Source organism: Scyliorhinus torazame, chromosome 7 (assembly GCF_047496885.1).
Source record: "Scyliorhinus torazame isolate Kashiwa2021f chromosome 7, sScyTor2.1, whole genome shotgun sequence".
Lineage (NCBI taxonomy): Eukaryota > Metazoa > Chordata > Chondrichthyes > Carcharhiniformes > Scyliorhinidae > Scyliorhinus > Scyliorhinus torazame.
This window is the reverse complement of record NC_092713.1, coordinates 84,552,465-84,580,149: the sequence shown is the minus strand read 5'-3', so window position 1 is coordinate 84,580,149 and position 27,685 is coordinate 84,552,465. Positions and strand designations below refer to the sequence as shown.

Below are 27,685 nucleotides of genomic sequence, written 5' to 3'. Positions count from 1 at the left end.
GAGAAGGTAGCTAAACAAATGAAATGGCCACAGGACATGTGGGTATTACTGACTCAAACAAAGCTGATAGGTAGGGCTAGTGAAGTGTTTGCATCACTACCGGAGGAGGTATCTGAGGCGTATGAGGAGGTGAAAAAATCCATCTTAGGTGCATATGAACTAGTGCCTGAAGCCTACAGCCAAAGGTTTAGAAATTTAAGGAAAGAATTTGGTCAAACATACATGGAGTTTGAAAGGATCAAACAGTAATTTTGATAGGTGGATAAGGGCTTTGAACATAGACCAATGTACGAAGCTCTCAGAGAAATTATGCTTTTGGAGGAGTTTAAAAATTCAGTTCCTGATGTAGTGAGAACTCATGTGGAAGTGTTTCTCTCTTTGGTTGGCTCTGAATATGGCGGTCAATATGGCCGCCTTCCTTAATCCTAATTATGTTTGCTCTAGAGTCGCCAGGTATCTTTCGATACTGTCACAAGGTTCAAACCCGAATACTGATCAAAGTGTCGGTACACCAGTTAGTTAGTTCAAAGTCAATACTATTTATTTACACACACAGTAATATCTACTCATGCATGAAATACTACAGACTAAACTATCACTACTGCTAAAGCCTATACTTAGCTTCGGGCACCCACTCAGTCAGAGGAACAATGGCCGTTGTTCGGTTCTGAGGCTGCTGGAGTCGAAGTGGTGAAGGGGAAACAGCTAAGGTCGTCCGTCTGGTAGTGAGCATTGACCTTGGACTTATTTGCTTCTGGTGCAGCTGGTGGATGGGTCTCTCCGTTATGTGAGCCGAGTCCAAGAGAGCGATTCTCTCTTGGGGCCTTCTTCTTATACCCGAAGGCGCTTCGCGCACTTTTGGGTCGGCCTTGAACTTGGCCCCAATTAATTGGGCCGTATCTTGATCACTCATATTGATCTTGACCAATAAAGGGGTGGGTGCCCTGATGGCTGGGGGTGCCCTAGGTGGCTGTTGGCCTGCTTTGTTTTCTGCTTTCGGTTTGGAGAACTGGCGCCGCGAGGTCTGGGGACACATCGGTTACTTAAGTATCTTCCTTTGTTCCCGGAGATGAGCCATCCATAGGCTAATGGGCCTACAGTTTCAGTCTCGTCTGGGAGCTGTGGCTCCAATACGCAGACAGGCTCTGTGCCTCCTTGCTTTCTTAACATTGTCCATTTTTCCCTGCAATCTTTGCAAATGTCCATTTTGTATTCTGGAAGTGGCCATCCCAGATGGCTACACACCCTCCTTGTGATCCTCACCGCGAAGCGTGAAGGATCAAATAACCGCGTCGTCTTTGTTCCCCTCCCAAGTTGGGCACCCGTAAGCACTTCATAGTCTCTACACTGCTCTGTCCTACGAATTGCAACTTTTACCTAAATTATTTATGTACATACAGCATTATAAAATTCTACGGGGCTCTATGACATTCAGGCATGCATTACAAAATTTAAAAAACTGGAACCTCTAACTATCCTTAACTAAACTATCCTGACTCAAACAATCAAAAGAATTTACCACATTTTAAACTGTACAAATAGCAGCAACACTGGTCTCTCTGGCTTGGCAGTCAAGCACAGAGTTTTACATTGCTTTTTATTGGAACGAACAAAACACACACAAAAAACGGATGCCCTTTAATTCACTTAAAGGGGTTGGGGGGTTTGTTGAAGTCCGAAAATAGGGGATCTGAGGGTGTATATCAGAGTGCGAGTGCGGGAGGCTTTCCTCCGCCATTTCCTCAGTCTTAGAGTCTGAACGACACTGCAGAGTATTGCAAGTACTAATAGTGATTCCACAACGTAGGATAGGGAATACCAGGTGATGAACCAGTCACACCAGGTCTGTGTACTGGTAACTATCTCGGGGGTTAGTGTATGGCAGGGGTGGGAAACATTCACGGCCTGCGTGGTAGGGGTCAGGAGGGTAGCGTCTGTGATCAACTGGAGGGATCCCGCTAAGGTCCAACTGTAGAACATGATAGTTGTCTTCATTTTTCCTTCTTTCTGTCTTCTTCTGAGGTTCCGGAGTTCTATGGAGACAAGCATAATATCTGTTATTATCTTGCTTAAGATCTCATATGTCTGTCTGTCTGTCCTCTTATTGCCAATTACCCATTATAATTGGTCACCATCTGTGACTCCCTCATTTAAAAAAAAAATCAAATATTTTGGACAAGGCATCCGAGAAAAACTGACACAGTGTGAGCCGTCTCGCAGCCTGTGCGATCTACCATCCCAGTGTTTGAGGATGTAAATAGCATTTGGAAGCAACCTAAGGGTTGCCGTCAAGAAACAAAAATAGTTTTGAACTTAGAGAGCCAAAATGGGCCGCAGCGGGTAAGAATGGGTGGAATCCCCGGGTAGGACGGTGACCAGTGCCATATGTGCTCTACCCGAGCATGGCTAACCAGAGGGGACTCCTCAGGCAGGGCGGGGACCAGTGCCGTTTCTCCACTGCCTGAGCGACCGGCAAGAACGGAACGAATATGTGGTCATCGTGGGGGCTGCCTCTCATGATTACCTTCAAATCAGGAGAGTAGCTATGATTGGTTGTCTGCTGACAAACTAGTTCCTCTGAATGGTTGTCTGTCACCAAACATGTTCCATTAACTGCCAGTGGGCGTTAAATGAGTGGTGGCGTGGGGCCATGAATAACTTTAAATTAACAAACAACATTTAACGTTCACAATAACGAACAAACATTAATTACAAACATGGTGCAGGTTCCATCAGAAAGGACACCGTAACTCTCCATCGGTTCCTTGTTACCATCATCTGGACACCTCATTGCTCAGTCGCGAACAGAGTCGCAAAGGGATTTGTTTGGTGGGAGTCAGATTCTATGTCATCATCTTTTCGCGGCTGCCATACTCTTGACTGGAGTAGGTTTGTTAAAGTTGCGTGGGGCGAATTGGGGTCCATCTCATCATTCCAGATGAGCCTGAACGAATTGTCTCGGTGCCAGAATCTTGTGTCGAGGTTGGAGCTGCAAGGTTTTAATCCATAATCGTCGGGCGGTGGGTCTGGGTCAGGGGCTTTAATGTACGTTATCTCAAAGGGGTCGCTAGAATCATGTTCAGAATCGCTGGGAGTGGGGCCTGGTGCAGGGATGTAATCATAGCGTGGTGTGCTGGGGCTGTCCCTATCGCCATCGCTGTCGCTGTCGCTGCTGGTTGAAGGAGGGGAGAGGCGGAGTTGTGCCTCTGGGGGTGGAGTCGAAGTTGTGTCTGAGGACGGGCTGGATGGGTTGGGGGAGGGTAGGAATACGTCGTTCGTGGGCGGGGCATGCTCATCTGCTGCTGCAAGCGAGATGTGGTGTGCATGGTTGTTCTGCAAGCCATAAGCCTTAAGCTGGTTTATGTGAAACCAGGCAGACTTGCCATTGGGATATGTGATCTTGTATACAGAGGGGCTGACTTTGTCAGAGATGGAGTATGGTCCAGAAAATTTGGGGGAAAGGAATGAACTGGGGTTGTATAGGGATAGCATCACTTGCTGACCCACTGCAAACTCGGTGGCGTGTACCGTTTTATCAAAGCAAGTCTTGCTTTGCTTCTTCCGTGTCCCAAGTCTGACAGCAGCTGCGAGCTGGGCTGCCTTTACATTATCAATAATCTGGTGTGTTGCTTTTTCATGCGTGAGGGCGGTGACTGTGGGGCTGGCCAAATCCAGCCCTAATAAATATTCTGTCCCTTTCATGGGGCGTCCAGTCATGAGGGTGTAGGGGGTGTATCCTGTGGACGTGGATACCGTGTTTCTTATGAACATCAGTGCAAAGGGGAAAACGGAGTCCCAGGTGCTATTGTGCACCATTTTCCTGAGGGTGGCTTTTAGAGTTCTGTTCATCCTCTCTGCAATGCCGCTTGATTGGGGGTGGTATGCTATATGAAACTTTTGCTTTATTCCGAAAATTGTGAGGACGTTTTCATCACTCGTCTTGTAAAATGGGAGCCTTGATCGGACTCTATACTGTGTGATCTTGTAAAGGTGTGCTGTGTTTGGATTTAAGCTGTCGTTTTGGCCGTGTTTGTTCTGGATGGAAAAGCTTCCACCCATTTTGTGAAGGTGTCGATGACCACCAACACATACTTAGAACCATTTCTGCAGTGGGGTAGGGGTCCTATATAATCTATTTGCAAATTCGTCCAGGGGCCATTAACGGGGCGGGTGTGACTTAGCTGGGCTTTTCTTGCATATCTGTCCGGATTGTTCTGGGCACAGATTAAGCAATTCTCAATGTAGTGAGTTGCATTATTTTGTAAATCAGGCCACCAGCAGAGAGGTCTGAGGTGGGCTAGGGTGGGTTCAATGCCCTGGTGTCCATGATTGTCATGGAACTGACAAATAATTTGGTTCCTGTTCTGGCTGGGGACTACATAAATGCCGTCTTTTAAAATCACACCGTCATGTGTGGTTATCGCGTTTTTAAACTTATCATAACGGGCTGGGAAGTTGCCTTGTAAAACTTCCCTGAGCTTCTCATCTTCCTTTTGAGCCTTTACCAAATCTTGGATGTTGGTCTGTGAGACCTGAACCGCGTGTACTGGGGCGCTTTCGGGGGGGTTCCAAAAGTGACCATGTCTGGAACCTGCCTTCGCTGGGGCGTCTGCTTTAACTTTACGGGGGGGGGGGGGGGGTGGTGGGGGGGGGGGGAAGAACGATGATGACTTCGAACTTTGATGATTCTATATTTACGGTCTTTGGCCGTTTTCAGAATATGCTGGAGTAATGGGGCTGAGTGTAGGGGCTTTCCGTCTGCGGAAACGAATCCTCTAGTTTCCCACAGAGGTAGAAATTCTGTTAAACTGTTGCAGACATATAAACTGTCCGAATATATGTTGGCTGGGGTCGGAAAAGAGTCGGGGTGATCTACAATATACGCTATTGGCTGCCAGTTCTGCTGCCTGAGAGCCTAGTGTCCTGGCAATTTCAACAAAATCTCTTCTAGGACGCGTCCCTGCACACCCTCTACATAAATACCACAACCGGTAATTCTTTTCCCATTTAAAACTGTGGAGGAGCAATCCACGTAGATTCTAAGGGGTGCGCACGTGTCTGTGGGCTGGGGTCTCTGGGGTGTAGTACCTGCTTTCCTGGGAGCTGACTTAGGTATAAAGGGTCCTGTATTATGTTTAGTGGAGATGATCTCACACTCATGTGGGGTACCTGCATATTGTAAATTATCAGCTAGGAAAGTGTGGGTCTTGGTTCTCTTAACTGTTATGTCCCGTCCCTGTAAAAGAAGGGTCCAACGGGCTGCGCGGATTTGGCTGACTGTGCCATCCTTAAGTCGACCATCTAGTAGTAGCTGTGTTGGGGTGTGTACAATGAGAATGGTGATGGGGTTGAGTCCTGTAATGTAGTTAAAATTTATCAATCATGTCACACATGTCAAGTGATCGGGAAACCTCAAGCAGTGATAAAACCAGCGCCCTTAATACCCATTCCAGCATTTGAGGAATCTTTTACAAGGGTCCTAATTGACTGTGTAGGACCGCTTCCTCAAACAAAAAGTGGGAATCAATATCTTTTGACTATAATGGATGTGTCTACTAGGTTCCCAGAGGCCATTCTAGTATGTAATATTACAGCTAAAAGGATTGTGGAGGAGTTAATTAAATTCTTTACTAGATATGGACTACCCACAGAAATACAATCGGATCAAGGATCAAATTTTACCTCTAGGTTATTCAAAGAAGTTATGGATACCTTAGGAATAAAACAATTTAAATCAACTGCGTACCATCCAGAATCGCAGGGAGCGTTAGAAAGGTGGCATCAGACATTAAAGACAATGTTGAGGGCTTATTGTCAAGATTATCCAGAGGATTTGGATAAAGGAATTCCATTTGTACTGTTTGCAATTAGGGTGCACCTAATGTGTCAACCAAATTCAGTCCTTTTGAACTAATTTTTGGTCAGGAGGTAAGAGATAACCTTAAGGTAACCTTAAATTGATAAAGGAAAAATTGGTGAGTGAGAAATCGGAAATTACATTATTGGATTACATGTCAAATGTTAGGGAACGATTAAATAGAGCAGGTGAATTGGCTAGACAACATTTGAAAGTTGCACAAAATGTGATGAAACGGGTAGTGGACAAGAAATCCATAGTTCGTAGATTTGTCAGTGGAGATAAAGTTTTAGTCTTGTTTCCAGTGGCAGGTGAACCGTTAAAAGCTAGGTTTTGTGGGCCATATCAGATTGAAAGGAAATTAAGTGAGGTGAATTATGTGGTAAAAACACCAGATAGAAGCAAAACTCACCAAGTGTGTCATGTGAAAATGCTTAAAAGGTACTTTGAAAGGGAAGCAGAGAAAAAGGAGGAGGTTTTAATGATTCTAACTCAAAGTGACGAATCAAATCCAGATGACTGTGAATTTGACATACCTCAAATTAAATTGGAAAACGAAGATGTTCTTAAAAATTGGGATAAATTGTTGAGTTACCTTCCAGAGGAAAAACAAACTGACCTGAAAGAGTTATTGATATCACATGGGCAAGTTTGTAGAGATAAATTGGGAAGTACTAAAATGGCTATACATGATGTAGATGTGGGAAATGCTGTTCCAATCAAACAACATCCAAACAGACTTTACCCTTTAAAATTGGCACAGGTTAACAAAGAGATTGAGAGTATGCTTAAAAATGGCATAATTGAAGTGGGTTGCAGCCAATGGAGCTCACCCATAGTCATGGTGCCTAAACCAGACGGTACCCAATGGTTGTGTGTGGACTATAGAAAGGTTAATGCAGTTACAAGAACGGATTCTTATCCTATCCCACGTGTGGAGGATTGCATTGAGAAAGTGGGACAATCAGCTTTTATTTCCAAACTGGATTTACTTAAAGGTTACTGGCAGGTACCTTTATCCAAAAGGGCGAAGGAAATTCCAGTTTTTGTGATTCCAGATGGTATATACCAATTCAAAGTTATGCCATTTGGCATGAAAAAAAGCACCAGCCACATTTCAACGGTAAACCAACAAAGTTGTTTCAGGATTACCCAATTGTGCGGTATACATCGACGATCAGGTTATTTTCAGCCCGACATGGACAGAACATTTGAAACATCTGATGGAGTAATTCAATCGACTTCAGGAGGCGGGTTTGGTGATAAACCTAGCCAAAAGTGAATTTGGAAAAGCCCAAGTCACTTTCCTTGGCCATACAATTGGACAGGGTCGAATGGTCACACAGGATGTGAAACCAACAGTTATTGAGGAGTTTCCGATACCCTCAAGACAAAGGGAAATAAGGCGATTTCTTGGCATGTGTGGATTTGATCGAACATTTGTGCAAAAGATTTGTAGCGTGATTGCTCTACTAACGGACTTGCTGAAGAAACGTCGACAATTTTAGTGGACAGCGGACTTTCAACAGGCATTTGACTGCCTGAAAGCTGTGATAACCAATGCTCCTGTGTTGGAGAATTACAAGGGACTCTGTCATCAGATTGCACTAAAGTATCTGACTTTAACGAGAAATGCTGAGGCATAGAGAAATGGATGGATCGTGCAGCGACCTTCTTGTTCCAAGAGACTGTCAATCGAGAAGGATTTCAGTTGGAGGAAGAAGAACAAAAATGGACTATATTATTGTACCTGTTTGCACGTGTTGTTGTGTTTTTAAACAAAAATGTATATTTACTGTGTGGATTTCTTAAAGGACATTGAAAAATGAAATCTTCTTGAAGATGATGGGGGTTTTTTTTCTTGAGGGGAGGTGTCGTGTGGGAGTACCTTTAAGAAATGGGTGTTTATAAATTGGTATGTATATAAATATTTTTGGGGGGCTGGTTTAGCACACTGGGCTAAATCGCTGGCTTTTAAAGCAGACCAAGGCAGGCCAGCAACACGGTTCAATTCCTGTACCAGCCTCCCCGAACAGGCGCCGGAATGTGGTGACTTGGGGCTTTTCACTGTAACTTCATTGAAGCCTACTTGTGACAATAAGCGATTTTCATTTTCATTTCATTTCAAATATCTGTAGTGAGAGTACCTTTAAGAAATGGGTGTTTACTACTGCAGTGATGTCAGAGTGTGGGTGGAGCTGGGCTGTCTGTCAGCTTTTTACTTTTGTTTTAGGCTGTTTGCTGCAGGATGTGTTTTAGTTAAGTTTTCAGTGTTGGAGCTGAAGCCAGACCAAGCAGGTGTACTGCCATTAAAAGACTATCTCTTGATCATTTGGTGAATTCAGAATTATAAATATTCTCAGTAGTGAAGTTAAGCCTGATGTCTTTCTGTTTTGAAGGTTTTTTAAAAGTCTTATGGATGTTAAAAGGAAAGCTTAAAGGATTACTTAGTGTTGTATTCTTTGGGGGTTGTATTTGAATTAATGGTTGCTAAGGTGTTCACTGTATGTTTTAAAAAGGTTAACTTGAGTTCATAGAATAAACATTGTTTTGTTTTAAAAAATACTTTTCCGTTTCTGCTGTACCACGCCTGTAGAGTGGGCCGTGTGCTCCCCATACAACAATCTATTAAAATTTGTGGGTCAGGTGAACTCCGTGATTCACTTTGGGATTCTCTAAACCCTGTCCCATAACTGTGGAAAAGGTCCAAATGATTTTTATTCTGTTAATGTTGTAATGTCGGGAAACGTAGCAGTTTATATACATCTACAGCAAGTTCGTAGAAACAACAATATGGGTAAATGACCAATTAATCTGGTTTTTCTTTGAATAGTGTCCTGGAATCTTTTAAGCCCTTGAGAGGGCAGAGGCACTTTAGTTTCCCATCTTTCTGAATGGTACAGCTTTCTCTCAATGATGAACTTGAGCAGCAGACTTGGGATGCAATCGAATGGCCTCGTCGGCCCGATTCAGTGATGCATCGGGGCAGATAAATCTCGTGAGAGGCCTCGTGCGAGATTTGTATCACTCGGAACACATTGTGAGATCTAACGAGATCTTGTGAGACATTCTGATCTGGATCTCTCCCTTGCTGGGTGACATCCAGTTTAACATATTTAAGTGAGCTATTAGGCTATCAACACCCGATTCTCACGAGGCTTGGGATCGAATGCCTGTGCCTGGGAGTCCTCACCATGGCGCCTTTTAGCATTGGTCCACACAAACATGAGCCAGGTGTAATGACACCTGGGGGTTCTCCCAGGCCATCGGAGCTCTGGGCAGGGTAGTACCCGGATATTCCTACTGGCACCTGGGCACCTTGGAATTGCCAGCCTGGCACCTTGGCACTACTCAGGCACCCTGACAGCGCCACCCAGTGCCAGGTTGGCAGTGCTCAGGTGCTAGGTTGCCCATGCCAGGGATCGGGCCTAGGGGTGCACTGCCCTTAAGAGGTGGGGTGAGGAGGGACTCGAGGACCCCCAAGAGGTATGTTGGGGCAGTTGGGGGGGCAGAAGCTGTGGTGTGGTGGCCGGAGTGTGTGTGGCGGGGGGGGGGGGGGGGGTTCAAGAGAAGGGGGAGTCATTTAAAAATGGCGCTCCAATCTGTTTGTGAACTGACATGCTGAGCCCGTCAGTGCAGGAAATTGATGCTGTGAGACAGCAGTGCTAACCATAGTGCCGCCCGTAAATACATAAGCCTCATGAATAGAGTTTAAACCCAAACAACATTCTGACTTGGAAGTTTCACTGAGCCAACACTGACACCTTAGTTACTTCCAAGGTAAATGGCGCAGACTGTAAGATTGCCAAAAGGTCTATAGTTCTGAGTAAACCCATCTTCAGTGGATATATTATGTTGGAAATAATGAAATGAGTCATAATCTAATCTTTTAAATTATATAACTAATGTTACCCACCAGCCAGCATTTACACTTCCATCCACTTCTCATCTTTTCGTACGAGGTATTTGGAACAACTCTGCAAGATCAGTAAACATTATTATGATGATGACAAACTACTTCAAACAATGCAGAAATGCTATCGGAAAAGAACATGCAATTCCTACATTCATGTAACCTATGATTCCCAGGGTGCTTGGCGTAACCAGCAATACTATAAAAACCTGTTGATTGGTTCTTACTGCTCAAGATAGTTGTCTATCATTTTGCTGGCCAAAATGGATGTGGACACTGTGATCTGATTGAATTCCTTCATCTTCTTCATGTGTGCTTTGCCCGAAAGCAGGCCCTTAACCCATTGGCTGCTGAGGCTTCATCCCGAGATGTATTTCCTGCTGGTTTTTCTCAGTGGTGGTTTGCCATTGCCTCTCATTGTCATGGGCAGGGTGAGATAGCAGGCCCCAAATCTACCTCAGTTGGAACCGGGATCAAACCTGCACTTCTGGTGCTAACCTGAACCACATGTTAGCCATCTGACGCACTAAGCTGAACAACCCCGACCTGATACATTTATGGGAATATAAATTGAACAAGATACTTACCAAGTGAACTGAGGGTTCACCTTGACAGTAGATTGACTGAACACTGACGCTTTAAATCTATCTATAGTTCTTCTCAAAGATCAATAATTTTCTGTTTATCGGAGTTATATCTGTACAGTTAATAGGAACTATACAGTAGACAGTTTTCCTGATAAATGAGGGTGAGTTCTTTGTCAGAAAATACAGTGGAAGGTCATCAGAGATTAGGGAGGCAAAGGAAGCAGAGACATCCAATAAAAAGAGTTTATTGAACTACAGTTGACTCCTTATTCTAAATAAACATAGGACATGGGACCAAAATTAGCCATGAAGGCCCTCAAGCCTGTTCTGCCATTCAGTGAGATTATGGCTGATCTGTGGCCTAACTTTGGGTTGGAAATCAAGCGGCATGGAAGCATGGCCACTAATGGTGTGAGGGAGGGGTGGGATTTACAAGAGGACGAATAGGGGAGGAGTTGGAGACAAGGATTCAAAAATAGTGACCAGACCATGAATAGATTTAAAGACAAGTGCACTATGTGAGGTGTTGGAGACCGTACATCCAATGGTCAAAGGAGAGACCAAGAGCAAAATAAAGCACAAAGGATTCTTGTATCTGGTAAAATAAGATCAAATTTGTAACTCTTTTTAATAGCAGAGAATCCTTTTCCTTGAATTCTGATTTAAACCTAAAAGGAGAGATCACTAACCCAACTGAAAGATTCTCACAACAACGAATTTCACTAATGTGGAATTAAAAACGGTGAACCTTAAAATATTTGTGTTCTGTTCTCATTTCAAATAAATAAACCTTGAAATTAATATTGGCATAAAGAGTCACAAGGGAAGAATTCAGTGCCGCTGCCTAGTAGGATTAGAAATGTGATGTTGTGCATTTTGTCCACTAAAACTCTCAATGCAGGTATAAATTCAAAGAAGTCTATTTCATGGCAGCATGGTTGGCACTGAACTGGGAATGAACCATGTTCTGGATCTTTTGTCACACAAGTTGGACATTGCAGCTGAACTATGATTGACCAGAGACTTGTCTTTTTAGGGTTTCAAGCCACACATTGTCGGGAATCAAATTCAGTGCTCGCCTGTATGGTGGTAGAAAAGAGCAAGAGATTGAAAGTACTGTCAGAGATGTGAGGAGGCTGAATTCATTAGGTTTCTCAATGGATGAACTATTCAGGACTCAGCTATCCTTGAGTCGGAGGTTCATAGATTTAGAATAGTGTGAATGATTCAAGTTACAACACAGGTCTACTTGTGTGCCAAACAGTAGAAACAGCAAATAATAGGCAGAGCTAAGCGGTTCCACAACGAGCGTATCAGATCTAAACTCTGCAGTCCTGCCACATCCAGCTGTGAATAGTGGTGGACAATTAAACAACTCACTGGAGGAGGAGGCTCCACAAATATCCCCATCCTCAATGATGGAGGAGCCATATGTGCAAAAGACAAGGCTGAGGCATTCGCAACAATCTTCAGCCAGAAGTGCCGAGTGATGATCCATCTCGGTCTCCTCCAGAGGTCCCCAGCATCACAGATGTCAGTCTTCAGCCAATACGATTCACTCCACGTGATATCAAGACATGGCTGAAGGCACTGGATACTGCAAAGGCTATGGGCCCTGACAATATTCCAGCAATAGTACTGAAGACTTGTGCTCCAGAACTTGTGCTGCACCTCGAGCCAAGCTGTTCCAGTACAGCTGCAACACTGTGGAACATTGCCCAGGTGTGTCCTTTGCACAAGAAACAGGACAAGTCCAACCCAGTCAATTACCGCCCTATCAGTCTACTCTCCATCATCAGTAAAGTAATGGAAGGAGTCATCAACAGTGCTGTCAAGTGGTACTTACTCAGCAATAACCTGCTCACGGACGCTCAGTTTTAGTTCTGCCAGGGTCACTCAGCTCCTGACTTCATTCCAGCCTCTGTTCAAACATGGAAAAAAAGAGCTGAATGCCAGAGGTGAGATGAGAGTGACTGCCCTTGACATCAAGGCAGCATTTGACTGAGTATGGCATCAAGGAGCCCTAGCTAAACTGGAATCAATACGAATCGGCGGAAAACTCTCTGCTGGTTGGAGGACCTGACACAAAGGAAGATGGTTGTGGTGGTTGGAGGTCAATCAGCTCCAAGATATCACTGCAGGAGTTCCGCAGGGTAGTGCCTTAGGTCCAACCGTCTTCAGCTGCTTCATCAATGACCTCCCTTCCATCATAAGGTCAGACGTGGGATGTTTGTGGATGATTGCACAATGTTCAGCACCATTCGTAATGCCTCAGAAAATGAAGGAGTCCTTGTCCAAATGCAGCAAGACCTGGACAATATCCAGGCTTGGGCTGACAAGTGACCCTGACAAGCGCCACACAAATAACCATCTCCTACAAAAGATGATCTAACCACCGCCCCTTGACATTAAATGGCATTACCATCGCGAATCCCCCACAATCAACATCCTGGGGGTTACCATTGATCAAAAACTGAACTGGATTATAGCTATATTAATACTGTGGCTACGAGGGCAGGTCAAAGGCAAGGAATCCTATGGCGAGTACCTCACCTTCTGACACCCCCAAACCTGTCCACCATTTACAAGACATAAGTCAGGGAATATTCTCTACTAGCCTGGATGAGTGCAGCTCCAACAACACTCAAGAAGCTCGACATCATCCATGACAAAGAAGCCAGCTTGATTGCGCCCCCTTCTACAAATATTCAAACCCTCCACCAGCGAAGAACAGTGGCAACTGTGTGGCGAGTTGTACCATCAGTACGAGTATCATCAGTACCATCTAGAGGATGCACTGCAGGAACTCGCCTTAAAAAGCACCTTCCAAATCCATGACCATTACCATCTAGAAGGACAAGAGCAGCAGATACCTGGGAACCCCACCACTCATCATCCTGACTTGGAAATATATTGCCGTTCTTTCACTGTCGCTGGGCAACTGTAGAAGCCAGGTATTTCAAATACAACTAGTATAGGTAAAAGATAGCTGTTTTAGTACTCATTTTTAAAAATGAGAATTTCAGCACACATAAATTCAGGACTTCAATATGATACATGAAACAGCATAAAATTCCATTATAAGACAGTGTGACATTAAAACAGCACAGTTGCAAAACAATTTGACACTGCTTGTGCTAATTGTCAAGGCCAAGGGCTGAATACACAGCAACAAGAAGGCACCATTGTTCACAATGCAGATAACAGCTGGGTCAGAAAAGCTGATGTTGCACATTGAAGATGGACGGCTTGCCATCAAATCAAATGTGTTTGAGTCTAACCCAAACCAATTAGGATTATATTGGGGTGTGATTAGATGACTTAAGACAGATATGAAAGTGTATAACTGAAAAGTTTCCGCCCGCCATTTTAGTGTGTTGTCTGTAGTATATTGTCTTTGGGGGTGTGTGTTGAGGCGATGTCTTTGTGTTATCTTTCTGTTAGTTTAGTGTTTTTTGCCTTTGATTCTAGTCTCCATTTTAGAGATGTCTTTTGGAGGTTCTGTCAGTCTACCAGTCTGTGTCAGTGATGTTAGTCCACTTTTGACTTTGAGTTTGAGTTTAGCTGAAGATTAGCTTTCTCTCTCTCTTCATGTTTCATTACCAGACTTTGACCTTTTAAAAGTTACTTTCGAGCTGTCTGCCTAAGCAAAGAAAGATAATGTCTGTACTTCTCTGAAAGCTTCGAATTGTCTACGAATTGCCTTTTAAATGACTTTCAAATTGTAATCAAGCGACTACAAATAAAACAATTATTTTTGCACCTGAGAAGTTTATACTGCAAATTTCTGCTGAGTTCCAGTATTCGCAAAGTGCTACTGATAACCGAATAGCAGAGATGATATAAATTCCTTCAACTATACACAGTCGAATAATACAAGGAATCGAACAACTTAACACAGTCTACAAATAGTACAAATCTTACAACTTGTCGTATTGCGCCAGGACTTGATTCATCAACTAAGCTTCCCCCAAACTTGGTGTAGTTCGACAGGTTAAGATCCTATATATTATAGATTCCTACAGCAACATCCTGGAATTCCCTCCCTAACAGCACAGTGGGTACACGCACACCTCAAGGACTGCAGTGGTTCAAGAAGGCAACTCGCCACCACCTTCTGAAAAGCAACTCGGGATGGTCAATAAATGCTGGTCTAACCAGTGATGCCCACATCCTGCAAATGAATATAAAATGAATTTTTAAAAACCTGAAGATGTTTTGCTATAAGCCTTTGCTGGAAGATATCTCTGATCTGTGCCTTTCCCACTACCCCACATTTTTCACCAGATCACTGAGATCTAAACAAACTACATAGGGGCTCATAGGTATTAACTGGAGTGCCATAAGGCAACAAGTTGATTGTGCTTACCAAAGAGCCACAGGAAAAATGAATCCCAATAATGACATGGCTCAACCTTGTCTCACAGATTAAAAACTGGGAAAAGATTCAAAGAAAAAAACCGAGATAGGTGCATCTTAGATTTTGTAACAATATAATTTTCAGGCAAAGCAATATCTGGAAGCATGATAAATTCCTGGAGTTCCTACTTTCCTTATTTTTTTCCGGTTTCATTTAAAAGGTTCTGTTTCGAATTAGCAGGAGGTATTTCATGCTGCTTTGTCCTTGCAGAATGTCCAGTCCTTTTTCCCCGTAAGCCTTTACAAGTCGTTTGATAGAAAACTGAACCAGATGGTTTTTAACCAAATACAGAATTGTTTATCTCAGCAGGTATAGTTTTGTAATTCCAGAACCTTGGTTTTGATAGTAACAACCACTCCCCCATCCTCTGCATCCCCATAATGAATAAGAGCAGGTCAGAGTTAAAAAGATAAAATCTCAACACGCGGCCCCAATATGCCACGTAAGCACCTGAATGGAATTTACCCGCTCCTGTGGGGGAGGATTTGAAGGAGGGTTCAAGAGGAAATTTGGTTATATTAAGATCGGATCAGCGAACTGAAACGTTCCAGGCTATATTCCCAGAGACAAATCATTACCGAGAGGCTGCCCAAATGGCAACAGTGCGTACTAAATGCAAATAATTAACTTCTGTTATGGGCCACGATTTAAAGAACCCCAAACTGTATCATGGAGTTCACCTGACCCACAACTTTTACTAGATTGTGCTATGGGGCGCACACGCCCCACTCTACAGGTGTGGCACAGCAGAAATGGAAAAGTATTTTTCAAAGCAAAACAATGTTTATTCCATGAACTCAAGTTAACCTTTTTAAAACATACAGTGACCATCTGAGCAACCATCAATTCAAATACAACCCCCAAAGACTACAACACTAAGTAAACCTTTAAGCTTTCCTTTTTAACATCCATACGACTTAAAAACAAACCCTTTATCAGAAGCACATCAGGTTAAAGTCACTACTGAAAACATTTATAATTCTGAATTCACCAAATGATCAAGAGATAGTCTTTTGATGGCAGAGAGAACAGCAGTACACCTGCTTGGTCTGGCTTCAGCTCCAACACTGAAAACAAAACTAAAACACACGCTGCAGCCTGCTCAAAAACAAAAGTAAAAAGCTGACAGACAGCTCAGCTCCACCCACTCTCTGACATCACTGCAGTAATAAACACCCTTTCTTAAAGGTACTCTCACTACAGATATTTATATACATACCCATTTATAAACACCCATTTCTTCAAGGTACTCTCACATGACACCTCCCCCCAAGAAACAAAAATAACCCATCAACTTCAAGATGGTTTCATTTTTCACCTTCTTACTATCCTTTAAGAAATGCACAGTAAATATACTTTTTTGTTTCAAAAAACAACACACACAAACAGATATAATAATATAGTCCATTTTTTTTCGTTCCTCTTCCTCCAACTGAAATCCTTCTCGATTGATAGTCTCTTTGAACAAGAAAGTCTCTGCATGATCCGTCCATTTCTCTACCCCTCGGCATTTCTCTTTAAAGTCAGATACTTTAGTTCAATCTAATCACAGAATCCCTTGCATTTCTACAATACATGAGCATTGGTTATCACAGCTTTCAGGCAGTCAAATGCCTGTTGAAACTCCGCAGTCCATTGAAATTTTCGACGTTTCTTCAGCAAACCCATCAGTGGAGCAATCCGCTACTGAACCTTTGCAGAAATGTTCGATCAAATCCACTCATGCCAAGAAATTGCATTGTTTCCCTTCATCCTGAGGGTATCGGAAACTCCTCAATAAATGTTGGTTTCACATCCCATGTGACCATTCGACCCTGTCCGATGGTATGGCCAAGGAAAGTGACTTGGGCTTTTCCAAATGCACTTTTGGCTAGGTTTAGCACCAAACCTGCCTCCTGAAGTCGATCGAATAACTCCATCAGATATTTTAAATGTTCTTTCCATGTCTGGATGAAAATTACCAGATCGTCGATGTATACCGCACAATTGGGTAATCCTGAAACTACTTTGTTAGTTAACCGTTGAAATGTGGCTGGTGTTTTTTTTCGTGCCAAATGGCATAACTTTGAATTGGTATATATCATCTGGAGTCACAAAAGCTGAAATCTCCTTCGCCCTTTCTGAAAAAGGTACCTGCCAGTAACGTTTCAGTAAATCCAGTTTGGAAATAAAAGCTGATTGTCCCACTTTCTCAATGCAATCCTTCAAACGTGGGATAGGATAAGAGTCAGTTCTTGTAACTGCATTAACCTTTCTATAGTCCACACAGCCGTTGGGTACCGTCTGGTTTAGGTACCATCACTATGGGTGAGCTCCATTGGCTGCAACCCACTTCCATTAAGCCATTTTTAAGCATACTCTCAATCTCTTTGCTAACCTGTGCCAATTTTAAAGGGTTAAGTCTATACGGATGTTGTTCGATTGGAACAGCATTTCCCACATCTACATCATGTATAGCCATTTTAGTACTTCCCAATTTATCTCTACAAACTTGCCAAAGTTATAACAATAACTCTTTCAGGTCAGTTTGTTTTTCCTCTGGAAGGTAACTCAATAATTTATCCCAATTTTTAAGAATATCCTCTTTTTCCAATTTAATTTGAGGTATGTCAAATTCATAGTCATCTGGATTTTGTTTGTCACTTTGAGTTAGAATCATAAAAACCTCCTTTTTCTCTCCGTTCCTTTCAAAGTACCTTTTAAGCATATTCACATGACACACTCAGTGAGTCTTCCTTCTATCTGGTGTTTTTAACCACATAATTCACCTCACTTAATTTCCTTTCAATCTGATAAAAACTTGCTATTTTTAAATAAATCTTTTTATTGGCATTTCCCGTATTTATAAACAATTGTATATATACACATCACATTTTTCTCGCCCGCGCTATTGCACAGTCTTTTGGTACCTCATCTATATTGGTGTTTTTAAAAGAAAATTCTGATCAGATTACTCCTTGTTGCTGGCCTCGAACAGGGTTTGGAACAGACCGACAAACTGCCCCCAAGTATCCAGGAAGCCTTCCTCTGACCCTTGGGTGGCGTATTTAATCTTCTCCAGGTGGAGAAATTCCGAAAGGTCAGCAAGCCAGTCTGCAGCTGTGGGTGGTGCTGCTGATCGCCAGCCGAGCAGGATTCTCTGGCGTGCGATTAGGGAAATGAAAGCAAGGGCATTGGCCCCCTTCCCCATGTGTAACTCTGGCTGCTCCGATACCCGAAGATTGCCACTATTGGGCATGGCTTCACCCTCACCCCCACAACCTTGGACATTGCCTCGGAGAAGGCTGTCCAGAACCAAGCAAGCTTGGGGCAAGCCCAAAACATGTGGGTGTGGTTGGCCGGGCCCCTCTGGCACCGCTCACATTTGTCCTTCACCTCCGGGAAGAACCTGCTCATTCGGGTTGGGGTCAGGTGCGCTCTGTGCACCACTTTGAGCTGCATTAGGCTTAGTCTTGCGCAGGAGGAGGTGGAGTTCACCCAGTTCAGTACTTCGCTCCAGAGTCCCCATCCTACCTCTGTCCCCAGTTCGTCCTCCCATTTTTGTCTGGTCTCGTCCAGTGGAGTCTGGGCTCTGTCCAGTAGCTGTCCATATATTATCTCACATAGCCCCCCCTTCTCATTGCTTGTGCCTATCAGGTCCTCTAGTAGTGTGCTTTCTGGGACCCTGGGGTACCCTACTGTCTCTTTGCGGAGGAAGTGTTTTATTTGGAGGTGTCTCATTTCCTGCCCTTTTACTCGCCTCCACTTCCTCGTCAGTTCGTCAGTCTGTGCCCTACGTAGAAGTCCCCGACCGTCAATGTGCCCCTGTCCCGCCTCCATCTTTTGAAGGTGGTATCCAGCATGGCTGGGGGGAATCTGTGATTGCCGCAGATGAGGGCCAAAAGGGACATTTTGGTTATCCCGAAGTGCTGTCTCAACTGGGTCCACGTTCTCAGCGTGGCCGCTACCACTGGGCTTGTTGTGTATCTTGTTGAGGAGGATGGGAGTGCTGCTGTGGCCAGGGCCCGGATGGTCGTTCCTTTACAGGACGCCTCCCCCCACCCCCCACAAACACCCCGATTAGACTGTCTGCGTTTTGGAAAAAGGCCTTGGGGATGAAGATCGGAATGGATCTAAACAGGAAGAGGAACCTTGGCAGTACGTTCATCTGATCATCTGCACTCTCCCCACCAGAGAGAGTGGGAGTGAGCCCCACCTTTGAAGGACTCTTCTTACTTCCTCCACCAGGCTGGTCAGGTTCCACTTGTGGATCTGTATCCAATCTCTGGCTATCTGGATCCCCAGGTAGCGGAATCTGTTCTGGGCTGTTTTGAACGGGAGCCCCTCCAGCTCTCTCTCTCTCCCGTTTGGGTTCACTGGGAATGCCTCGCTTTTGCCCAGGTTAAGTTTGTAGCCCGAGAAGGTTCCAAACTCTTTCAGTATTTGTAGTATTGCCTTCAGTCCCTCCTGTGGCTTCGAGACATAGAGGAGCAGGTCATCTGCATAGAGTGAGACTCTGTGCTCTCTGTCTCCTCTCCGGATTCCCTTCCAGCTTTTCGCGTCCTGCAGGGCTATCGCCAGGGGTCCGATCGCTAGCTTGAACAAGAGTGGGGACAGGGGCAGCCCTGTCTTGTTCCTCTCTGCAGCTGGAAGTATTTAGAGCTGGTGGTGTTCGTTCGGACGCTCGCTTTGGGAGTGTTGTACAGGAGCCTCACCCAGGGGGTGAACCCCGCTCCTAGCCCAAACCGTTCCAGTACCTCGAGGAGGTATTTCCATTTGACTCTGTCGAAGGCCTTTTCTGCGTCCAGGGAGACGATCACCTCTGGTGTTCTCTCCCCAGAGGGGGTCATTATTATGTTCAGCAGCCGCCTGATGTTCACTGTGAGCTGCCTACCCTTGACAAAGCCTGTTTGGTCCTCTGCGACCACCTCTGGTACACAGCCCTCCAGCCTTTTGGCCAGGACCTTTGTGAGTATTTTCGCATCCACGTTCAGCAGTGAAATGGGCCTGTATAATCCGCATTCCATCAGGTCATTATCTTTTTTGGGTATCAGCGAAATTGTAGCCTGCGCTAGCGTGGGGGGCAGGGTGCCCCTTGCCAGTGAGTCCGCGAACATGTCTCTTAAATGTGGGGCCAGGACCGGTGCAAATTTTTTGTAGTCATCCGCTGGGAACCCATCGGATCCTGGTGCCTTCCCCGCCTGCATGGAGCTGATGCTCTCCATGATTTCTCCCAGGTCTATTGGTGCTTCCAGCTCCGCCCGTCTGTCTTCCCCCACAACTGGTAGTTCCAGACTGTCTAGGAACTGTTTCATCCCCGTTGCGGGGCTCGGAGGTGTACAGTCTCCGGTAGGTCTCAAATGCCCAATTGACCTCCTTTGGTTCTGTTACCAGCCTGCCTCTGCTATTCATTACCTGCGCTATTTCCCTCGTGGCTGCCTGCTTTCTCAGCTGGTGAGCCAATAGGCTGCCAGACTTGTCTCCGTGTTCGTAGAAGGTCCCCCGTGTCTGGCGGAGTTAGTACACTGCTTTCCTAGTGGATAGCATGTTAAAGTCCATTTGCAGCTTTTTTCTCTCCACCAGCAGCTCTACGGTCGGGGCCTCGGAGTATTTTCTGTTGACTTCCAGGATGGAGTCCACCAGTTGTTGCCTGGCCACCCTCTCTTCCCTATCTCTGCTTGCCTTGTAGGCTATGACCTCTCCTCTAATCACGGCCTTCAGTGCCTCCCAGAACGTGGAGGGTGAGACCTCCCCGTTTTGGTTGTTACTCACGTAGTCGCCTATGGCCTGCGGTGTTTTCTGACAGAAGGCCTTGTCGGCCAGGAGGTCTGTGCCCAGCCTCCATGTGGGGCGCTGGTCTCGGCCTGTCTCCAACCTCACATCCATAAAGTGTGGAGCGTGGTCAGAGATAATGATCGCGGAGTACTGCGTTCCCGTGATCCTTGGAAGCACCAATTTCCCCACTGCAAAGAAGTCGATACGGGTGTATACCTTGTGTACTTGTGAGAAGTATGAAAATTCCTTCTCTCCCGGGTGCAGGAACCTCCATGGATCCACCGCCCCCATCTGCTCCATAAATGCTCCTAGTTCCCTGGCCATGCCAGTCTTTTTCCCTGCTCTGGGGTTTGATCGGTCGGTCAGTGGGTCCTGTACACAGTTGAAGTCTCCCCCCATGATCAGTCGGTGTGGTTGGGGATTTCTGCCATGGTCTTCTTTACGAATTCTGTGTCGTCCCAGTTGGGAGCGTACACATTTACCAGTACGACCGGTGCCCCTTCCAAGACACCGCTGACCATGACGTACTGTCCCCCTGGGTCCGTAACTGTCTTGGTCGCCGCGTCCTGTTCCTGCTCCGCTTCTCGGCTCGCCAGCTTTTCCGCTTCCTGGTTCGCCTGAACCTCCGCCTCGTCTCGTGGGGCCGTCTGCCTGCACGGCCGCAGCTCCTGCTTTTTTCCTGCACCTTCGCTGCTGCTCCTTCTTACGTCTCGCCGTCCCCCGATTTGTTATTTGCAGGCATATTTCTGTTATGTGCCTTTCTCTTTTTTTCCTGGGTTTTGGTGCGAAAAAGAAATTCTTTTTTTCGTTCCATCCAAAGATAGGGGGGTAGCAAGGGTTTTTTCTCCTTTTAGAAATGATTTTCTTTATATATAAAAATGAATTATTTTTTTTTCCTTTCGAAAGTTTTTTTGAAAAATTTCAGGAGAGGAACAAGAAAGGTTGAATAAAAAAAATTATTATTTTGTTTTTGTGTTATCCTCTCTGTGCTCCGACTTTCAGGCAGTTTCTGAGCGATCCCCACTCCTCCTCCACGCGCAGCTCACCGGGACTAGTCTCTCCTCTTTTTTTCCCCATTCCCTCTTCAGCTCCGTGGAACTGGTCAGGGCCGATTTCGCATGACTTCAAATTTAAAAAAAAACTCAACGGGAAAACCCACGAAAAAAGCTGCGATTCCGTGGATGTGCGGGAGCGTCTTTGCTGCGGCCACGCCGGTTCGCGATCGCCACTGGAAGTCCCCAAACCTTGCTTTTAAAGGTTCACCTACCACTGGTAACAACACTAAAACTTTATCTCCACTGGCAAAACTACGAACTTTGGATTTCTTGTCCGCTACCCGTTTCATCACATTTTGTGCAACTTTCAAATGTTGTCTAGCCAATTCACCTGCTCTATTTAATTGTTTCCTAAAATTTGACACGTAATCCAAAAATGTAATTTCCGATTTCTCACCCACCAATTTTTCCTTAAGCAATTTAAGTGGTCCTCTTACCTCATGACCAGAAATTAGTTCAAAAGGACTAAATTTGGTTGACTCATTAGATGCATCCCTAATTGCAAACAGTACGAATGGAATTCCTTTATCCCAATCCTCTGGATAATCTTGACAATAAGCCCTCAACATTGTCTTTAATGTCTGATGCCACCTTTATAACGCTCCCTGCGATTCTGGATGGTACGCAGTTGATTTAAATTGTTTTATTCCTAAACTATCCATCCTTTCTTTGAATAACCTTGAGGTAAAATTTGATCCTTGATCCGATTGTATTTCTGTGGGTAGTCCATATCTAGTAAAGAATTTAAGTAACTCCTCCACAATCTTTTTAGCTGTAATATTACGTACTGAAATGGCCTCTGGAAACCTAGTAGACACATCCATTATAGTCAAAAGATATTGATTCCCACTTTTTGTTTTAGGAAGCGGTCCTACACAATCAATTAGGACACTTGTAAAAGGTTCCTCAAATGCTGGAATGGGTATTAAGGGAGCTGCTTTTATCACTGCTTGAGGTTTCCCTTTCACTTGACATGTGTGACATGATTGACAAAATGTAACTACATCTTTATGTAGTCCAGGCCAATAAAAACGTTTTTGTATTTTAGCCTGAGTTGTCCTTATTCCCAAATGACCTCCCACTGGTACCTCATATGCAACTCGCAACACCTCCTTTCTATACCCTACCAGCAATACTATTTGATGAACTTCTGCCCACTTTTCATCCGCCTGCATATGTAAAGGTCTCCATTTTCTCATCAAGACATCACTTTTACGGTAATAACACTCTAGTATACACTCAGATTCCTCTTCCGTATATGTTTACTGATACATCCGTTTTATTTCTACATCTTTTTGTTGTATCTCCGACAATTTTCCTGAACTAAAAATATCTGCCTCATCCTCCACCTGTTCTTGTTCTTTTTCAACCATCTGATCAAAAATCGTTTCTGATAATTGCACTTCAACTTCATCTTCACTCTTTGATTTCTCCTCTTGTCTTAACCGGTGACTTTGCGACCTTGTTACTACATAATCTGGAAAAATCCCAGGATATTCGTCCATCAACACTTCAGTTGTCTGATTTTGCACTGGCTTATCAACCACAGTAGGCATTACTCCCACCTGTGATCCAGCTACATCATTACTCAAGATAAATTGTATTCCTGTACAAGATAGTTTCTCTATTACTCCTACTACCACTTCACCACTCTTCACTGGACTTTCCAACCTTACCTTATATAATTGAACACTACTCCTCTCACCCTGAATTCCACATATTACTACCTTTTCTGGCAACATTCTTCCCAAACGACATAACTCCTCATCTCTGACCATTGAAGATTGACTAGCTCCCGTATCTCTTAAAATGGTGAATTTTTTACCTACTCCTCCTGATACACATGAGTAAACTTTACCCACACAAGTAAATTCTTTAAAAAGATCTGGCACCTTCTTATCAATCACCTCTTGATCAGGCTGTACAATCTTTTGCACCTCCTTCACTTCATTTGGACTTTCCTTTACCACTTTATCAAACCCCACTGTCTTATCCTATTTTACCACGTCAGCCTTCCCAGTGCTTTTCGTCAACCAGCAACACTGTGACTTTACATGGCCTAGCTTATTACAGTGAAAACATTTGAAACTTTTCATTTCTTTTCCACCCTCCTGGATCTCTTTTTTAATCTGAGGTACATTCTCCTTATTATCTCCTATCAGGTCACCTTTGCCTCTACCACTTGAATATTTCCCATGTCCCCATTTTCTATCCCTCACAGGCTGAACCTGATGTCGGAAACCAAGCTTTGATTTATGAACTAATTCATAATCATCTGCTATTTCTGTTGCTAAACTCGCAGTTTTAACCCTCTGTTCTTCCACATGAGTTCTCACTACATCTGGGGCGAAATTCTCCCCCAACGGCGCGATGTCCGCCGACTGGCGCCCAAAACGGCGCCAATCAGACGGGCATCGCGCCGGCCCAAAGGTGCGGAATGCTCCACATCTTTGGGGGCCGAGCCCCGACATTGAGGGGCTAGGCCGGCGCCGGAGGGATTTCCGCCCCGCCAGCTGGCGGAAACGGCGTTTGGTGCCCCGCCAGCTGGCGCGGAAATGACATCCCCGGGCGGCGCATGCGCGGGTGTGTCAGCGGCCGCTGACAGTTTCCTGCGCATGCGCAGTGGGGAGAGTCTCTTCCGCCTCCGCCATGGTGGAGGCCGTTGCGGAGGCGGAAGGGAAAGAGTGCCCCCACGGCACAGGCCCGCCCGCGGATCGGTGGGCCCTGATTGCGGGCCAGGCCACCGTGGCGGCATCCCCTGGGGCCAGATGGCCCCGTGCACCCCCCAGGGCCCCGGAGCCCGCCCACGCCGCCTTGTCCCGCCGGTAAATACCTACTTTAATTTACGCCGGCGGGACAGGCAATTTCTCGGTGGGACTTCGGCCCATCTGGGCCGGAGAATTGAGCGGGGGGGCCCGCCAACCGGCGCGGCCCGATTCCCGCCCCCGCCCAATCTCCGGTACCGGAGACTTCGGCACAGGCGGGGGCAGGATTCACGGCGGCCAAAGGCCATTCTCCGACCCACTGGGGGGTAATTTCTCTGAGAGCTTCATACGTTTGGTCTATTATCAAGGCCCTTATCCATCTATCAAAATTACCCTGTTTGAGCCTTTCAAACTCCATGTATGTTTGACCAAATTCTTTCCTTAGATTTCTAAACCTTTGTCTGTAAGCTTCAAGCACTAATTCATATGCACCTAAGATGGATTTTTTTCACCTCTTCATACCACCTCCGGTAGTGATGCAAACACTTCACTAGCTCTACCTACCAGCTTTGTTTCAATCGGTAATACCCACATGTCCTGTGGCCATTTCAGTTGTTTAGTCACCTTCTCAAATGAAATGAAAAAGGCTTCTACCTCCTTCTCGTCAAACCTTGGCAATGCTTGGACATATTTAAACAGGTTCCCACCAAACTAGAATACCACACCTGAAAAGCAGCCACAATATGCTCACCCCTCATTGTCTTTAAGTTCACTAAGCCAATCCAATAGGTAGACTTTTATCCCGGACGAACCCTCAATTTGTTCTGGGCGAGGGTTTAGAGAACCCCAAAGTGTATCATGGAGTTCACCTGACCCACAACTTTTACTAGATTGTGGTATGGGGAGCACACGGCCCACTCTACAGGTGTGGTACAGCAGAAATGGAAAAGTATTTTTCAAAGCAAAACAATGTTTATTCTATGAACTCAAGTAAACCTTTTTAAAACATACAGTGAACATCAATTCAAATACAACCCCCAAAGACTACTACACTAAGTAACCTTTAAGCTTTCCTTTTTAACATCCATATGACTTAAAAACAAAACCTTTATCAGAAGCACATCAGGTTAAAGTCACTACTGAAAACATTTATAATTTTGAATTCACTAAATGATCAAGAGATAGTCTTTTGATGGCAGAGAGAACAGCAGTACACCTGCTTGGTCTGGCTTCAGCTCCAACACTGAAAACAAAACTAAAACACACCCTGCAGCCTGCTCAAAAACGAAAGTAAAAAGTTGACAGACAGCCCAGCTCCACCAACTCTCTGACATCACTGCAGTAATAAACACCCATTTCTTAAAGGTACTCTCACTACAGATATTTATATACATCCCCATTTATAAACACCCATTTCTTAAAGGTACTCTCACATGACACTGCCCATTTGTGGGCGAACTGGAAAAGCCACACGGACCTTCCGAGTGGTGGAATGGCTCCCAGTGAGAGCCAAGCCCAGATGGTGCCTAGAAGCAGTTCCTGGCAGAGGTCACATGTGGCCTCCTGTCCTAAATCCCCTCTCTCCACCTCTATTGCAGCAGCATTGATCAGCAGACCACAGCTACAGTTAGAGGCTTCCCCCCTACACAGAGGTGGTCTGGTACCATAGCCAGAGTATATATATATATTAATAATTCTGACCTTTTTAAGAGGGTATCTCAAGATCAAGGCACTTTCATGGTCCCCATCATGTGTTCACCTGCACTAGTGAGGCTGTTGTCCTTCCAAGGCAGTAGACCCTTTGATTGGGATTGTCTCAGAATTCTTCCCACATTCTTTAATTGGACAGCAAACCTGGAAGTGGCCATTTAATTTTCTGCATCCAGGAAGATCTCCCAAGTGGGCATGCTTACATCATGGATAGGATTGGAGCTGAAAATGAGCCCGCCCCTCAATTATTTTTAAAGGGATCAAGATCCCAGACTTGGACAGCAACACTTTGAATGACCTGCTTATGTTTTCTTGGGAGATGCGATACTTCATTAAAATATTTAAATCAAGCTCCCACAGTGCAGCTGGAAGACAGATTTAACTTTAACATTGTTGGTTGGATTTCCCGGTGCTCAGAAAACCTGCCAGCGAAATAGGGACAGGAACAGCTGGCTCCAGAAGGTAAATGTCTCTTTATAGGTCTACTCATTACTCTACTCAATGCTGAGATCAGCTGAACCCACCACCAACCCCGACCATCACCATGCCTTGATTCCGATCTTCCCTCTCTCCTGAATCACAGGTTCCAGCAGCACTGCCTCTTCCAACAAGCATCGCTCATTCCTGATTTCTGCGGACTGTTTCCAACACTCCCCACTGATGTGTTGGGTGCTCTGGATCCGTGGAACACATACAGGCCACCAACACTTAAAATAGTGCAACACTATTTTATTATGTTAGAAACTGTTGAACAAACTTTCACTGTGGGTTAACACAATGTTAGATTAAACTAAAGACCTATGCCTGTCCGAACCAGTCTATGCACGCAGCACATGGTGAGGATTTGTGCTGTAAGCTGTAAGCTCTGTCCTTGTAGGAGGCTGTATCCCGAATGAGCGGGAACTCTGATGCCCCCTGTCTTTATAGTGAGTGTGCTCTAACTGGTGATTGGCTGCGGTATTGTGTGTGTTGATTGGTCTTGCTGTGTGTCCATCAGTGTGTGTATATCTGCACCATGATATACTGGTGTATATTATGACATCCCCCCTTTTATAAAAGAATGTATGTGTGTGGCAATAAATAATGTATGGTGAGAATGTTTTAACTACGTGTGGGGTGCGAAGACATATTTACAGGACTATGTACATGAGAATTAAGCTATTTACATGGGAAGGTGCCTGGTGCAGAGAAGCAGTATGCAACAAGAATAATGAGATCAACACTATATCAAACTAGGGAAACGATCAAACAAAGTAACAAAACAATTCAGAGAGTCTCTAAGTCCGCAAAGTTCACAAATCAAGTCTCTGAGGTGGGCGACGAATTCTGGTTGACCGCCTCAAGGGTGGGTCGAGAGCCGCCGGTTCAGGAGCGGGCTGGACTGCGTCAGAGTCAGGGGGAGGCAGAGTGACAGGGAGCTCTGCATAGTCCGTGGCAGGGTCAGCAGGAGGGAGAGGCGACAGTGGAGGATCACGTGGCGAGCCTGGAACGAGACGAAGGGCGCGTCGATTGCGGCGCAGAATAGACCCATCCGGTAGACGAACCAGGAACGAGTGGGGGGCCACCTGTCGAAGGACAACAGCGGTTGCAGACCAGCCCCCATCCAGAAGATGGACACGGACGTTGTCATCTGGAGCCAGAGCAGGGAGATCAGCTGCACGGGAGTCATGAGCCGCCTTGTGCT

The 27,685-nt window shown here is 45.1% G+C and overlaps 1 long non-coding RNA gene across 1 annotated transcript in view; it reads right to left on the bottom strand.

Annotated features, from left to right (window-relative positions):
- Nucleotides 1-575: 575 nt before the first annotated feature.
- The window catches only part of LOC140427296 (uncharacterized), a 45,511-nt gene continuing 18,401 nt past the window's right edge, over nucleotides 576-27,685 (bottom strand). The window contains exons 2-3 of the long non-coding RNA XR_011948448.1: nucleotides 9,774-9,834; nucleotides 576-2,033 (exon numbers count right to left, since the gene is read on the bottom strand). This is a non-coding gene — a long non-coding RNA (uncharacterized lncRNA). The remainder of the gene's footprint in view (nucleotides 2,034-9,773; nucleotides 9,835-27,685) is intronic.